The sequence below is a fragment of the Astatotilapia calliptera genome, chromosome 3, assembly GCF_964374335.1.
Source record: "Astatotilapia calliptera chromosome 3, fAstCal68.1, whole genome shotgun sequence".
In the NCBI taxonomy this organism is placed as follows: Eukaryota; Metazoa; Chordata; class Actinopteri; order Cichliformes; family Cichlidae; genus Astatotilapia; species Astatotilapia calliptera.
In genome coordinates this window covers 17989071-18006423 of record NC_137424.1, presented here as the reverse complement: position 1 = coordinate 18006423, position 17353 = coordinate 17989071, and the positions used below count along the sequence as shown (strand labels likewise).

Below are 17353 nucleotides of genomic sequence, written 5' to 3'. Positions count from 1 at the left end.
ACTATGACGACACACTCCGTGAAGCTAACCTGCTCCCTAGCAGGTTTACTTCAACTAACCCTGACGTTCTCCGCCTCTGTGTCGGAAACCTGACTGTAGGAAGTGTCAGACATGGCGTGCTCCTTCCTTGAAGAGCCAGTAGATGTTGAAGCCCAAATTCTCTGCAGAGCTCTCCGCCGGGAGAGAGTGATTAGAGCGCGTTCGGACATTTTATCATTTCCTGATGATTTCCTGTGTGAACGTTACCGTTTTTCAGCACAATCTATAAGTTATTTGAATAACATCCTCAGGCCTAATATTGCTCATGTGACACATCGTGGACATTCTCTGTTCTGTACATATTATTTGTATTGCACTTCGGTTTTTTGCAAACGGGAGCTTTCTGTATAATATTGGTGACGCTGAGCACGTTTCCAAGGCTACCATCTGTCGGGCAGTCAGGAATGTTACAGTTGCACTGAAACGTCTCCTGTACTCGTTTGTGGTGTTCCCCGGTCATAGACCCACAAGATTTATCAAAGAGGGATGCCACAAAATTGCAGGTAGCAGGATGAACAAAATTTAATTCATGGTGTGGTGATACTTGAACTACTACTTAAATTTTACATTTATTTTCACGGTTCCCAGGCGTGATTGGCTGTATAGATGGCACTCACATTCCAATCATTGCTCCTTCAGTAAATGAAGGAGACTATGTGAACAGGAAGTTGTTCCACAGCATTAATGTGCAGGTACATAGTTCCCTGTAGCATTTCAAACTAACAAATCATTTCATTATAGTAATGGATGCTAATTTGTGTTCTCTGCACTGTGAAGATCATATGTGATGCTGCCAACATTATCACAAATGTGGAAGCCAAGTGGCCAGGCTCTGTGAGTGGTGGTGGTGGAGGACCCCCACCTGTTTTTCGGGCCTCCTCTTTTTTTCTAGTGGCCATAACGGGTCACATTTGAGCGTACAGAGTAAGCAAATATGTACTTGTAATGTGCTCAGATGATTTCAATAAGTGCTTACAGAAAGAAAATTAATGTAGCCTCTAACTGCAATTGATTTACATCGGACAAAGAGACCAAGCACTATGGCTCAATTACACCTTACCTGTTTGGTATTTGGTGAGTATTGAGTTGTATTTTTGTTATTGACCAAATACTTATTTTCCACCCTGATTTACGAATAAATTCTTTACAAATCCTACCATGTGAATTCATGGATTTTTTTTTCACATTCTGTCTCTCACAGTTGAAGTGTACCTCTGGTGCAAATTACTGACCTCTGTCATCATTTTAAGTGGGGGAACTTGCACAATCGGTGGCTGACTAAATACTTTTTTGCCCCACTGTATGATCCACCGGTGGTGATATTTTGGTATTTTGTGAGTTCCTGATTTAACAAATCAGCTCTTTAATCCAGGCCTGAGAGATTGAACTTTAAAGCGCTATAAAATATTCTTACTGAAAACAGTCGCAAAGTATTTTTCTCCATGATTATAATGAGCTTGGGAGAAATTCACTTATATGGGACACTGATCGAATGAGAAGTCCCGAGCCTAAAAGGATTGCAGCGAGTCAATCCAGTCCAAAAACAAGGAACTGTTTCCTTCAAAATGATGACGTCATCTTGCTGGTGATGGAGGCTCGAATAGGTTGCGCGTGAGACTCCATTATCAGCAATATCTGGTATGAATGTGTGTGGATGTATGCATGTGACTGGACTGTGACGGACTGACGACTAAAAGTTTAACTGACTTGATATTGAGACAAAAACGGTACCGACTTTAGGATTAGTGAATGTCCACAACAATTCACCCAGCCTGTAAAAGAAGGGTGGATGTTTTGTCTTGCTTTGTTTTGTTTTTGCAAGAACAGAAGGATGATAGAGACTAAGGGGGGAGGCTGTAGCTTCACATGAGTGTGAACTGCAGACTGAACCCTTTGGTTGCTAATTTTGAGTTACTGATGTTTGCATTAAGAAAATTGTGTTTTTAGTAGCTGTAGTTCGATTAATGTATCATATTATATGGTTGGGAATGTTAAATGCTAAAGTGAAGAAAAGGTTTGATTCCACTCATGACGGAGCAGGTTATTATTAACCATAGCAGGTCACTGTAAAGAGTCAATTAACTTTTATAGAGGTAAAAAAAACAAAAAAACAAAAACCTCCACTGAGGTCTATGAATAACAGGGGAATGATAGACTTGCCACACTCAAAATGGAGATATGTAATGATAAACACTGGTCCCCGTCTTTTGGGTGCTTTCTTGAAATAGTCAGCAATTTAAAAGTAAGATAGACACAATGTCCTCCTGAGACCCAGGGAGGAAGAAAAAAGAAAAAAAGGAAAAGCATTTTCCTTTTTTCTTTTTTTCTTTTTCAGATAAATCAAGTGTTGGGACGGTAAAAAAAACACATTACAAAAACAAAATTGTTTTTAACTAATTTTATTTAAATTTTACAACATGTGCACTACAGTGCACAAGGGGAGTTCATTGATCACGAATGTGAAACTAACAAAATTCAAGAGCTATTTAAGAAAATTAAAAGCTCCACTGAATTTGTTGTAAGCAGGATATTAAAACTTATTTATATAACAATATAATAATAAAAATGTAGATCAGGGACCAACTTAGAAGTCACTGACACTTCACTAGCTGTAAGCCATTGGTTCAGGAACAAGTGATTGCACTGGGCTTTCTATTTCACAAAAATCAATTCATTTATGATATCTGAGGAAGTACTGTGATTTTTTTATTTGGAGACACAAAGCAACATTTGGCACTTCCCACATCTCACATATGTTTTACTGTTGCACCCAACCATTCTACAACTGAAATGCCTTGGACTGTTAACCATCTCAGGCAAGTGGAGGGAACCATATTTTGCTACACTCTCATCTGATTGGGGCCTCCTTTTCTTGATTTTTGGAGAGAACTCTTCATTACTGGTATTATTCAGGTCTTGTTCACATGTTTGTCCCTGGTTTCTCAGCCAAGAGGAGCTTGAACTCCAGATACTGGGAGTTCTTTTTGCACATTGAGATCATTGATAACTTTCAGCAAAGACGTGATCGTGTAGAAACAATCAGGTGTCATGGATTCAGCTATAAATGCGACTCTTATTTTTTACTATACTGGAAATCATTCCTGCATTTTACCCATATTTTATTTTTAACTCAAAGCAAAAATTCCAGATTCTCCTACATGTTGGTTTTGGACCAGATAGGACGACAGATTTCAGGTGGCCCTGTGTTTTTCTCTATCACATCTGCCACTGCATCTCGATAATCTTTGTGTGGCTCCTCCTGGGTTCTCACCCTCTCCTATCTGGCTCACATGACTCTCATCTTCTGAAAAATCTCTGTTTGAATCTCGCTCAATTATTCTGTTAAGAATTCTCTCTGCCTTTGTTAAAGAGTTGTCTACTAGGAAAAAGTGAAATAAATATAAGTACAAAGTCCCGACGTGCACTAGAGTACACATTAATAAATTAGTCATGTTCTCTGTGAAACTCAATAAGCCTAATTCTTAAAGACCCCTCAAATTATTTACTAGATGTTTATTTTTTGAAAATTAATAAAAATCTGAGTTTAACAAAACATTTTAAATGTAAATATCAAGCTTACCTTTCTTTCTTCCTTAAAATGTGCTGGTGGGCATGCCAGCCATTTTGAAAAGGTGGGAAAACAATTGGCAAGGCCACACCCCCACACATGTGATATAATTTTAAAGGTACTGTTGTCCTCTCTAAGAAACATCAGGACTTAGAGGAGTGGCAAGTAGAGTATGAGAGCTACAAGAAAAAAACTAAATGTGTACTACAGTGTGCAAAAATGAATTACTGGGTCATCAGGGGGTTATGAGGGACATTTATAAAACTAAAACTCCCACAAACCTTGAAGTGCACTTGAAAAGCTCACACAAGAAGGTTAACCTAGCTTACCTTGAAGAGCTCATCAGGGGGAGCACCCCCCCCCCCCCCCCCTCCTTGAAGAGCTCCCCCACTTAACCAGCATCCCCAGAAAACAGCTAACCCCAGATAAGGCAGCGTGATGCGTCCCGAGACAACAGGACTGGGACATCTAAATAATTGTGTGAGTCAATCGCCTTCAAAAAGTTTATCAATTCACTTGAACCAAAATTAGGAACACCCGGTGCTGCAAGAGTTAATAGTCTCAATACCCAAGGATAAGCGGAAGAGCATGATTGATATGATGGAACTGGGATTTGGTTACACTTAATTTTTGCAAAACACAACTAAAACTATAACTGAAACTAATCAAAACTAAACTGAAATTAAGGATGTTCAGAAAATAAAAACTAGACTAAACTAGCGACTGATTGGTAAAAACTGATTACAACTGGTAAAAATTGAAAATCTGGAGTCGAAGCTAAATAAAAATAAAAACTAATGAAGATGGCAAAACGTTTAAAACCCTGGTGCAGAGATTGGCGAATCTGACCAGGAAATGTTATAAAATGGATTGTCGGAACAGCCAGCGTTAAAGTCACCTTTGACAGTCCAGACTAAGATGGCGTTGAACATCTTCAGGGCGGAGGAGGGTTGGTGTGACCAAGGTGTGGTTTGGCTTGTTGTATGTATATTTTGAGATCATATGGCTCTGGATGGACCAGTTACCAGGCCATGGAAGGAGGACAGACTCATTGACTGAGGAGAAGGAATTTTCTGGGATTGGAGATCCTCTGGGTGAGTGGTTGACTGAAAGCATGCATAAAATAAAATTTATCTGTTGTTATTGATTGGTAATAGATTGATAATTGGCCACATTTACAGCTGTATTGACTTGTTGTGGACGTAGTCGACTTCAGGTTTAAGCACTCTAATCAACAGGTTGAAAATAGTGACATTAAAGGAAGAGTATGCAGCGCCACCCTGTCAGACGCCAGTGACGGTGGAGCTCAGTGATGAATCAGGTGAGCTGCATTCATGGTTGACTCATAGCGGAGTTTCCCCTGCTGTGGTCAGTAAGGGGAGATCAGGGGGAAATAAGATTTAAAAGAGGCATTTATAAACGTTTATGTGTCAAGTGAAACGGGATAAAAGGGGGTGTTTTACTCTTATTTTGGCATCAGCTTTATTATTGCATCAGAATCATATAACTAGCATTGCATTAAACATTTATTGAAGTTTTTGACATTGTACTAACATTTGTGTTCCAGTGATTGTTATAACCGCAGGTTAATTTTCTATTTACAGGTGTCAGGATAATCATACGATCTTCTATTGCAGGTGTAACCATGATCATTTTCAGACATATTGCAGTTTGTTGCTCATTATAGAGTTGTGCTCAAGTTAATAAGGGTTAAAAGCTACAGTCAACGCGATGTTTGGCTGATCTATGGTGTGGAGTGACTTCGAGCATAGAGGGCCGCACGCGCTTACATAACATTGATATCATGTTATTCTTTGTGATTTTTATTCAATTATGTCTTTAAGCTAAGTTTTAAATAGTGGCAGTTAATTAAATGACATTCATTTAAGATTATATACTTGAGTCAGAGCATCATACGCAGATCAACTTAACAATCTGGGAAACCTTGTAGCTGCCTAACCTTTTCTTTGAATGTTCTAGCTCCGTTGATTTGACACATTGGAATGTGTCAAAAAAAGGGGGGGGGGAAGTTGAGTTTTAACATCAAACAAGGATTATTTGAACATTTTTATAACTTCATTTGTGTCTTTAATAACTTAGGAATGGTAAAGCTTAAGCTAATAGCGGCCCGAGAAGTTTCCGGTCTTTTGTAGAGAATCAGTGAGAAGCATAAATCATTATTTCCATGTGTAAGCATCAATCATTGAAATGAACTGAATAGCGTTTAGAAGATTTGTTAATTTGTTTATCTTTTGTTAAAAAGAGTGGTTTCAATAAGTTTCAGACACACCTTGCAAATGTGCTTATGATGAGTTGGCACTCGGCCTTTTGAAGGTCATAAGCTTCGTTCGGCGTGATGGTCCGGACTGATAAAGTGTAGGAAATGCCTTGAGTGCAGAGGGCTAAATGCAAACACGCTTACACACACATAGGATATGATTAGAATAAGTCCCTGGGACATTCTGAATGTTTTAGACCAATTCTGAATCACTAGAAGGTCAGTAGATAACAACATTAGATTATTAGGGTTAGGAAGAGAGGTGTTTTGGTTTTCTGTCTCTTACAGAGAAAGGGACAGACACCAGACGAGGTCACAGATATGCGAGGATCCTCCGCAGCAGAGACAGACACAGTGACTGCCGAGACATCAACTGGGTCCAAGTGTCATGGCGTTTGGGCTCCAGCTAGTCACCACAAAAGGATGGATCCCATAAACACAGCAATAACCATGAAGGGAAATCCAGGAACACCAGACCAACGAAGTTCGAGAGGCTCTTGGGCAAAAAGGGGGACGCGTTCCTGATCTTTTTCTGGAGGATACACAGATCGTTGTTTGAAATCGGGGCAGAATAATCCCCTGATCTGTGCCACGACTGAAGGGTTGTCTAACCCCTGAGGTTGAAGAATGAAGAGCAGAGGATCACCCAACTGGAAGACACTGGTAGCTGCAGCAATAAAATAAAGGCTAAAAGCTCCTTGGACAGAGGTTCTAGTCTGAGTACGTCGGAAGGGTATAAGGTAGCACCAAAATAAAGCTGTGGGAGAACTGGGGAGTGTCATCTGTACCTGCTATTGTTGGAATAATAGTTTTTCTTGCATCTGAACTGCGCAAACACAGAGGTCATCTCACATATGGTTCGCCCCTCAGGGGGACAAAGGGCCTCAGGAGTGAGAAGAGATGAACCCGGCGACACTGGATTATAGGGTGTTGGTGAGCTCATTATTCTAACGAGCTCATCAGGGGGAATTGTTAGATTATAATATTATTTTATGCCATGTTATACCCCTAATTAAAGATTGTGAATTATGTAGTTTTAGTTTGCATCATTCTCCTGAATTAGAAGAAGATGATAACTATTGCATTTGTTAAACTGATTTGCATTACATTAGACTGCTGATTTATTGTGGATGAATGATATTGTTTTATGATGCATTATACTGCTGAGTTATAAGAAATACTGTTTGCAGAAAGTCATCACCTTATTGGTCTGATTAGAAGAGAACAGAACATACTGGAGTTTTCTGCCCCATCTCAGCAGGAGCAGATAAACGGGGAGCCAAGGTCGTAGCTTAGGCGCCGTGTGAGAGAAAGGATGTGAATGTTTAGGCTTTTATGATAAGGTGGAGGCACCAGAGGCTATAAGAGTTTGAGCAATGTGTAAAGGATACTGGCAAGTGGCTTTGGCACCAGAAGCGAGAGAGCTGACAGCCTTCAAAACTCCTTTTGGTATGTACCAATTTAAAGTCATGCCATTTGGGCTTCAAGGTGCACCAGCGACATTCCAACGATTAATGGACCATGTACTGAGAGATGTGTCAGCATTCTCTGCAGCATATCTGGATGACGTGGTGGTGAACAGCCAGTCCTGGGAAGAGCATGTCATTCACCTACAGAAGGTGCTACACTCCATCAGAATGGCTGGACTGACTATCAATCCCAAGAAGTGCTCCATAGCCAAGAGAGAAGTGGAGTACTTGGGCTTTGTAGTTGGCTCTGGGAAGATAAAGCCGCAGGTTGGAAAGATTGAAGCAATTCAGTCCTTCCCAGTTCCGACAACAAAAAGGAAGGTGAGAGGTTTTCTGGGTCTAGTAGGCTGGTACCAGAAATTCATACCTTCTTTTGCAGAGCGATCCACTGTACTGAATGACCTCACAAAAGGCTCAGCCCCCAACAAAGTGCGTTGGACAGAAGACTGTGAGCAAGCATTCAGAGACCTCAAGGAAGCAGTTTGCACACATCCAGTTCTACACAGTCCAGACTTCAACAAGCCATTCATCTTGCAAACTGATGCTTCAGGAGTTGGCCTTGGTGCTGTCCTTCAGCAAGAGGTGGATGGTGAAAGAAGGCCTGTGGTGTTTCTGAGTCGGAAACTACTCGACAGGAAGACGAGGTATTCGACGGTGGAGAAAGAGTGCTTGGCCATGAAATGGGCTATTGAGGCCTTGAGGTATTATCTTCTGGGACGTCACTTCACTCTGGAGACTGATCATCGTCCCCTCCAGTGGTTGAACCGCATGAGGGATGCAAATGCCCGCATTGCAGGATGGTACTTGTCTTTGCAGCTTTATGACTTTACGGTCCAGTATAGGCCAGGGAAGTCAAATGTGGTTGCTGATTGTTTATCTAGGATGACAGAGGACTGAAGCACTTCGCGCTCAAGAGAGGGAGGAGGAAATGTAAGGAAGAGGACTCCCTTACTGTATTTTTTATTTTTTTTTTGTGCCTGTCCCGTTTGGCTCTTTTGCCATCAGAACTATTGTCTAAAGGCAAAGAAAGATGCCCAACGGATTTACTTTACCAAATTGACCATCCCAGCCTTGCCGTAATGGTCCATTTGATTCACCTTTTATTGTTCATTTCATTTTCACTTACTGAATACGGGACAGACTTGACTGTATTTATTTATATTATATGTATAGCACTTTAGAGCACACCTTTCACTTTATTAAAAGCACCTTATCAAGCAATTTATGAGCATTGCACTTTAAGCATGGATTTGCACACAAGAAGTTTAAATATTTATTGACTATTTATTGGGAATTTTAAAATCAGTTGGTAGCCTTATTTCAGATCCTGCACAGCTGCTCCTCATCAAGGAATGTGGTGGTTGTCTGTCAGGAGAGAAGAATGGTGATTGAGATTGTGATTAAGGTTTACCAGTGAGGAAAACTAATGCAAACGTGTGTGTGAAATCTAGGGATAAAAGTGGTGCAAATAAGTGTTTGTAAGTTAATGATTACTCACCTTTCTTGCCTGTGTCCTCTTCAAGGTGTTTGGGCAAATGTTTCCCCTGGGGTCCAGACACCATTTAAAGGTTCCGGGAGAGACCATTGGTAAAGAGAGTGTGGTGAATCTTTTTGTGCTTGGGTTTCTGGGTTTTTATAATATTGGGTTTGGTGTAACATTAAGTGTGAAATATTTATTAATATGTAAATGTGGAAATGTATTTATGTATTTATTTATTCTAATTAATATATTGTATACTGTGGTGGAAGGTTGGGATTTAAGAATTTACCTGAGAGTGGAATAATGGTTAAGTCTGTGACAGCTGAACATATTTAAGGCTGCCAGTTGTCATTAGAGGTGGATTTTTTGTGCTGTGAAGAAGCTCGACAAGTTAATTGTTGTAAGGAGAGCCATATAGCAAATAAATACTTTGTTCCACTACACTTGCCTTGGTCTGTCTCACTGTGTTTCCAGCCGCTAAGGGCCGCCCTGTTACAAGGACAAACAGCAGCACATGTTCTCTAAATGTTTGCTGTCATTTTTAAATGACGCTGATACTACATGAGACATTTTCCACATTTATTGTCTTTGAACAGAGAATAATAAAGCCATCAAACATACACAGGCTTCTGCAAATACAAACTTCTGTGGTGCATTTGATGACCTGCAGAGGAGAACAAGTCGGGCTTTTCAGCCCTAACACAACAAGAACAGCTGTGGAACCATTGGCCATTTGCCATAGTGTAGCTGAGTCAAAACAGCCCAAGTGCTGAGAGGGAAAACATGATGATTTATGTAAAGTCATAACTGGCTGCAGCAGCTGAGCTTTGACCTGTGAGCTGCAGCTTAAGCTTCTTTTATGGTTCAGTGTTTAATGTTTAAACTGTTTATGGCTGCACACACACCCACAGTCAGGTTGTATACATATTGAAATATTATATACAGTGTGGCAGCTGACCTTTGACCTGCGAGCTTCAGACTCATTGCTGGTGTGAGGTGTTTACTATTGAAGCTTGCAGACACACCCACATCCTCTAATTTGTTCTCAGGGTTGTTCAGTGTGTCGGAGTTGGAGCAGAAACCTGCTGCAGGTTAATTATTGATCAAACAATATCACACAAGGTGCAGCAGCTGACCTTTGACCTTTGAGCTTCAGACTCTTTGCTGGTGTGAAGTGTTTAATGTGACTTCAGCCTGCAGACACAGAGGACTGATGAAGCAGAAGATTGTCTCTGTTTCTACACAGACCTGGTCCAGACAGCAGAGCTGCAGAGGGAAGACGTTCATGGGAAGAAGCTGAGTAAGTGCAACGTCCTCTTTGAATCCTGGATCAGGAAGTGAAGCCGGGGAATATTTGGTGTTTCAATAAGGTTTCTGTCTTTGACTCAGTCTGCTGTCACTTTGTTTCAGAGAGAAAAAGAGATTTCAGATTAACTGCATTATATGCTGAGTAACTAAATGCTGCTAGTCTGTGGTGTCACTCCCAGCAGCATCACGTCATTTCTTTACTCTGACCTTTAACATCAGTTAACTTAGCTAGCAGAGCAGCTAGCAGTTAGAGTATGAACTCTGTGTCAGCAGTCAGCTTGGTCCTGGTGGTCACCTGGTTTCATGTTTGCTGATGATCCAGATGTGTCCACATAATTATTTATTTCTGTAAATGTAAAGACTTTACAGATAAACAACAGCAGCCCTCTGGCTGGACTCTAACCTGTGGGTTTCCTGTGACTGAAACCACAAGCTGACATTTTCCTTCTGAAGCAGCTGAATGGATGTTTGAGTTTACCTGCATACATGGTGCAAATAAACCCGCTTTGGATGGTTTGGAGGCGGAGCCCAAAGCAGGACAGGATTCTAATGTGATTGGTCACTTTGATGAGGTGGCTGGAACTCAGGTGGTCGAGCAGGTCACCTGCTAACCAGAAGGTTGGTGGTTTAATGCCAGTCTGCATGGTGTCCTGGTGAATGTTCGACAGGAAACACTTAGACACATGGAAAAAGTGCTTGTGTGAACGTACAAGTTGTGTAAAGCTTGTGTTTGAAAAATAAAGTTTATTTCTTATTATTTATTTTATAATAAAGTTTTTTCCTGTGCAGCAGTGGAAATACTGACAACTATAGCTGGATTATTTATTTGAACTCTTTTAAACCAGAGGCTTCAGACGCAGGTTCTGCAGCCTTTAATGGTAATAGTCAAAGTGTGATCGGTGAATTGTGAGCAGCAGAAAGGAGGAAAGCACTAATGCTGGCACAAGGGGCCATAAGCCAGTGTACTCCAAGTGCCAGCCTGGGTAAATGGGGAGTGTTGCATTAGTAAGGGCCTTCTGAACTAAAGCTTTACCAAATAAAATGTGTGGATCATAATGAATAAGACTGTCATGCTACTGATGGCTGAAAGAAAAGGAAGAGGAGGAAGGAGGCATGTTAGGAGTAGGGATGGGTATCGTTTAGGTTTTATCCGATACCGGTGCCAAACCGGTACTTTTGAAACAGTGCCTGTGCTTAATCGGTGCTCGAATCAGTGATTAAAGAATGGAGAACACAAACTTTGTCCAAAAACCTCTCATGTTTTTATTTTTAGCAGTCTCTTTTTTTCTGCAAAATGATAACCAAGTTAGCCTTTTCTGTTGATACAAGATACCTCCTTTGGTTGGAACCGGTGCTTAAAGAATGGAGAACACAAACTTTGTCCTGAAACCGCTCATGTTTTGTTGTTTTTTTTGTAAAAAGATAACAATGTTAGCCTTTTGTGCAGCTATAGGGCATATATGGTATCACTCTATCAAACAAGAAGACAGCAGCATGTAACTACAACGGTGTTTGCTTGTTCACCTTACATTAATGTAATAACGTGGTTAGCCTACTCAACGTAAATTACACACAAACAACATTAAGCTACACACGCAGAGAAGAACGGCTGCTGCTGCCGTCATCATCCTCATCATTTCTGCTCCTCTGGCAGGGCTAGGGGCCAGGACTCTCCTCTTCAGGTTCTTGGGGGATGTTGCTAACTCCGTGTCCGATAACAGGCACCACACCCGCAGTAGTTGTGCTCGGTGTGAGGTCTTGCAGGAAGCTATCAAATACGGTGCATTTCTCGGCTTTAAAAAAAAAACACTATGCGTCGCCGGGTGTTTCATGGTAAACAGACTGATTCTTATATAGCGCTTTTCTACTCTCCCAGAGTACTCAACATGCCACATTCACCCAATCACACCAGCACTTTATCTGTACTCAGTGCTTTCTAAGTACATTCACACTCCGAATGTGGAGAGCAAGTTGGGGTTAGTATCTTGCCCAAGGATACTTGGCACGAGGAGCCTGGGATCGAACCATCAGCCTTCCGACCAGTAGGTGACCAGCTCTACCTCCTGAGCTACAGCCTCCCTGTTTCACCAGATTCGAGGTGTTACCTCCTTTGCACAGTATCAGCTTAAAGCACTTGTTGCAGGCTGCTGAGTTTGCATCTTTTGCTGTGAAGTACAGCCAGACTTTGACCGCTTAGCCTTGGGCATTTTTAATCTGTCGCTCTGCTCTAAAAGAACATACGTACCGGGGCCCGCCTACTATCCTTGGAAAGGTAAAATGATTGGCTAGAATCCAAAGTGTATGACATCTCAGGAAAAAAAGCACCAAAATGTGCACTGCTTTTCAGTCTGGTTACTACCGTTTATGTCAGACCCGGTGCCATAATGACATCAGATACCGGTGCCCATCCGCAGTTAGGAGGCAATGGTAGAGAAGGAAAGACAGGAGATGGTAAATGGCCTGCATTTGTATAGCGCTTTTCTAGTCCATAGGACCCCAAAGCGCTTTACACTACATTCAGTCATCCACCCATTCACACACACATTCACACACTGGCGATAGCAAGCTACATTGTAGCCACAGCTGCCCTGGGGCGCGCTGACAGAGGCGAGGCTGCCGGACACAGGCGCCACCGGGGCCTCTGACCACCACCAGTAGGCAAACACGGGGTTAGTATCTTGCCCAAGGATATTTGGCATGCAGCCAGGGTGCAGCCTGGGATCGAACCACCGACCTTCTGATTAGTGGCTGACCTGCTCTGCCACCTGAGCTACAGCCACCCAGAGTGGAGGTGATGTATCTAAATGCATCTGAACAAAGCAGAAGTGCACACCAAACTCAACGGATAGTCAAATGTAGAATCACAGAACAGAACTGCAGGCTGAGTTTGGATGTTTGTCTTTCACACCTCTCTGTGTCTCACACACACAGTGACGTCAGACACAGTCACACTCACTGTTCCATCTGCTTTGTGCACAAATTCATTACTTTCTTCCTTCAATGATCTACATACTACGTGCTGCCCAGTGAATACTTTGCAATGTATTCCATCCCCTTTCAAGGCAGAATTACCCAGTTTATTCCCCATTACAAGACAACAATCAGTCACACTCACACAGACCACGTCTGGCCCGCACTCGCTCACACGTGCGTTTACCCACCAATGAGAGCTCTATCCTCCTTACATATTGGTGGATAAACCAAACACTCAACGCCCTCAGCGGCAGAGGAAAAACCTCCTTTCGGTGGAGCAACCATCCTTAACCCTCCTTAAAAACTGGCGAAGAAACCAGACCTCCTTAGAATAATTAAAAAACTGGTGGGGAAACCAGACCTCCTTAAAAAAAAAATAAAGAAAAACCGGTGGAGAAACCAGGTAGCTTCTAAAACACCATCTGTTTTAGAAAACAAAACAGATGGTGAATTCTTTAGAGAATTTTCTAGAAATCTTTTTCTTTCAAAACAGAATTCAGAATATTGATCTTTGACATGGAAGCTGTTTCTACAGGATCCTGATGGACACTCAAAGCTTTCATAAAATGTTCTCATTAGTTGTTTGCAGCAGAATATCACCTGATGTGAACCAAAACAACAAAAGTGCTCTGCACATGTGTGTGAGACTACAGATTCTAGAATCAGAACTGCTGATTTCATTACTCTGAACTTTTAAAGGCAGGTTTTGTATCTGAGAGCAGGGACACTTGCTGTGTTCAGTGTGACTCGTCTCTGCAGAAGGTCAGGGCTCTGGTAGTTGCAGTTAGCGGGTGACTTACTGGGCAGGTGGATCCTGAGTGTCTGTTGGAGTCAGGGTTCATTATGGTCCTGGTTGCTACTGGAAATAAAGAAACAAAAGGAGGGTGTGTTGTTCAGGAAGTACAGACTGTAGCTCAGCAGGTAGAATTACTAACTGGAAGGTTGGAGGTTTGATCCCTGGCTGCTCCAGTCTGCACGCCACGGTATCCTTGGGCAAGATGTGGAACCCCGACTTGCTCTCCGATGCATCCATCATAGTGTCATTGTTAGAAAAAGAAGTGCTTGTGTGAATGAAGCACGCTGTATAAAATGCTTTGACTGCTCATACAGAAAAGCAGCTCATAAGAACTGGTTCATTTTCCAGATAATTCCACTATTAAGACAACAGACATTTGGGAGGCTTTCTCTGAGAGTAACACTGAAAGTCTTGCTGCTCCTCCACAAAATGAACTTCAGATTAAAGACACAGCTCAGCTAAACACAACTCAAACTAATCTACACTATTTTTCTTTATTACGCAGCGTTTTTATAACTATTTCCAGATGTTTCTAAAGATGAAAACAGAATTAAACTCCAGCCTGATGCGTTTCTGAGGTTCCTGACTCTGACCGTCCCTCAAACGCCTCTCTGGGCGTTTCCTTCCGTCGCTTTTACTTTCGCTTTCGTGAATGTTGTGGCGCAGTTGATCGTCTTATTAAATTCAGTTCTTTGCATTCTTTTGGCGGCGAAGAAAAACTGGGCTCAAAGTGGTCAAACTCAAAAAATGATCTTTATTTTACATTCCCGGGAACGGAGAACTGTTAGGCGCTATCATGCACCCACAGCTCTGAAAAAAAATCACAAGCTGCATGTGTATATATATTTCTGCTACGTCACATATAGTTTCGATCAAAACAACTCCTTACATAGTAGCAGTTGATGACAATGACAGCTGCAGAGTTTGTGTCTGATGTATTAAGTATGAAACACTGTTGGGCTAAAATCTGGTCAGAATGAATCCAGGTGCAGGTGTGTCAGTTTAGGACCACTGGACTAACATCCAAGTGCTCACAATATAAAGTGTATTCTGTAGTAACATCCTGGTGTTGCAGCAACAGTCCCACATGGAAACGTCAACAGTCAAACTCAAAATCTCTTTTTGTCAACAATAAAATGACAGCAGACCAATTTGATCAAAGTTGGTAAAAAGCTTCAGAAATTAGTAAAATATTAAAAAGTGTCTGGATGCTCAATCATCCAGGTAAGGGTTAGGTTAGTAATGCTGTGATTGCAGACATTCCCCAACTCTCTGTGAATGGGACTCATGGCCATTGATCAGTGGTTGTTGATCAATGGTCATGACCTCCCAGCCATTGTGCAAATGTCCTGTTTATAAGGTTGGAAACCTGCAGTCAGCTGAGACTGAAGGAGTCACCTGGATGAGTCATGAAACGTTTCTCCCACTGAAAACATCCAGATGAACAGAATCAACTTTTGGGGATTAAAACGTGTCTGAATCAATCAGTGGGTGCTGAGTGGGTCAGTCAGTGTGTCGCTGGGCTGATTTGTGTTTCCTCTGCAGGTGAAGGTAGAAAGTGTGTGTGAGCTGATGTGAATTGAGCAGCATGGATCAGTGTGAGGACAGAGAGGAGGGAGCCCCTCCCTCTAAAAGCACTCTGTGTGGGGAACATGAGAGCCAGACCAAAGCTCAGAGGTGAGATGACCATCTCTAACTGTCCATGACTCTTCTCCATGTCACAGCTCAGCACTCACATCACTGCTCCATCATTATTCACAGGAACCAGCCTGGACCTCCACCCAGCTCTGTGTCCTGTAAGAGTGACGCGTCTAAAGATGACTTCATTAATTTCAAAGTCTCTGCTGCAGAGAGGTGAGCTGTTAGTAACATGAACTCTCTGATTTAAATTATTTTGATGTTTCCTGGTTTCTAAAATGCATCTCTGTAGCAGAGCAGTGTCTCCAAGGACACACAGGCTCAGCTGTAACTGTCAGTTTATCTGGTTTAAGACACATTTGGACTCAATTGGCTGTTTTTAACTATGTATTTTAATCAGAGGTGTAAATCTAGACCTCACACATCTGGATCCTAAACTATGATAGAAACAGCTGCTAGCAGTGGGTAGTTTGACTTTGATACGCTGCTCTAGAAAGCAAACAAAGGTTTGTGCAGCTCCTCTTCAGAAAAGTGTTCAGAGAGCAGCTGCTGTATTAGACAAAGGCTCGTCCTGTGAGCCCAGATGTGTGTAACAGCTGGATGAAGGAGAACCATCACAGTCGCATCTCCATCCCGCCTTTATTAATGAACTTCCTGTTGCTTGCAGATGACAGGAACACAAAGTGTTTGTGCCACGTGATGCTGCAGGATTTGTTAACGTGTCCATGATGGTAACATCTCCTCGTCTAACTGCAAACACATGAGCGCTCCTAACGGCAGCTATCACAGCCACACAGGCAGACTGTGTCTCACTGTTGCATTCAGGGACATTTGTTTTCCTGTAAAAAGCTGAACTCTAATCTAAGAGGACTGTTACTGACAGGAAACAGCTGCATTATCTGCAGTCTGTGTGATCACAGCTGCTTCAATCACTTTATCAGAGAATTGATCATTGAATAAAACATGTTTGTGTCTGCAGAGGTCAGAGGTCACAGTCTGCAGGATCCAGCTGTCCGTCTGTGAGGAGTGACTGGTCCAAAGGTCAACCTCCACACTTCAGTGGTGAACCTGGACCAACGAGGTCAGAGACCTGTGATGACTCCTTTACATGTTTGTGTTTTCCTGGATAAATATGACCAAAGATTCATTAAAAAGATAAAAATATTAGACTTTGTCCTGTAGCGCTGTGTGGCAGGCAGGATTGGACCCAAACACAACAGGATGAAGTCAAAGAGGCAGCTTTATTTCAGCTGTGAACATGCAAACAGCAGAAATAAGAAAACATAACTGTAGGTTTGCAGTGAATGAAGCCTCAGCTCGACGCTGCACTTTGTCCCTCTTTTCCTTCTCCAAACAGCCACATCAGGAGTCTCTGATGGAGTTTTAAAATATTTAATTACAAATGTCCAAAGATGGGTTCAGGATACCTGAATCCACAGTTATTAAAGCTCAAATAGTTCACAGGGTTTGGACTTTGTTAGGTGACGAGAGAACATCAAAGTGTTTTTTATCTTTAAACAGTATTTTTATCACTTCAGTTGCTCTCACAGCCCTGTTTGTTATTTTACCAGAGCTCTTATGTTTCACTCAGTGCTCCCACCAAACACCTTGGAGGACACATTACAGGGAGTGCAGAATTATTAGGCAAGTTGTATTTTTGAGGAATAATGTTATTATTGAACAACAACCATGTTCTCAATGAACCCAAAAAACTCATTAATATCAAAGCTGAATGTTTTTGGAAGTAGTTTTTAGTTTGTTTTTAGTTTGAGCTATTTTAGGGGGATATCTGTGTGTGCAGGTG

General features: G+C 41.8%; 1 protein-coding gene and 1 long non-coding RNA gene across 2 annotated transcripts in view; both read left to right on the top strand.

Moving 5' to 3' along the window:
• Positions 1 to 17353, top strand: part of LOC145422991 (protein NLRC3-like) — a 146781-nt gene that overhangs the window by 88334 nt on the left and 41094 nt on the right. The gene's annotated exons all lie outside the window — the stretch shown is intronic.
• LOC145425306 (uncharacterized) lies at positions 735 to 9277 on the top strand. Its single transcript, XR_013905971.1, has 2 exons — positions 735 to 1256; positions 7851 to 9277. It is a non-coding gene; the product is annotated as an uncharacterized LOC145425306 (long non-coding RNA).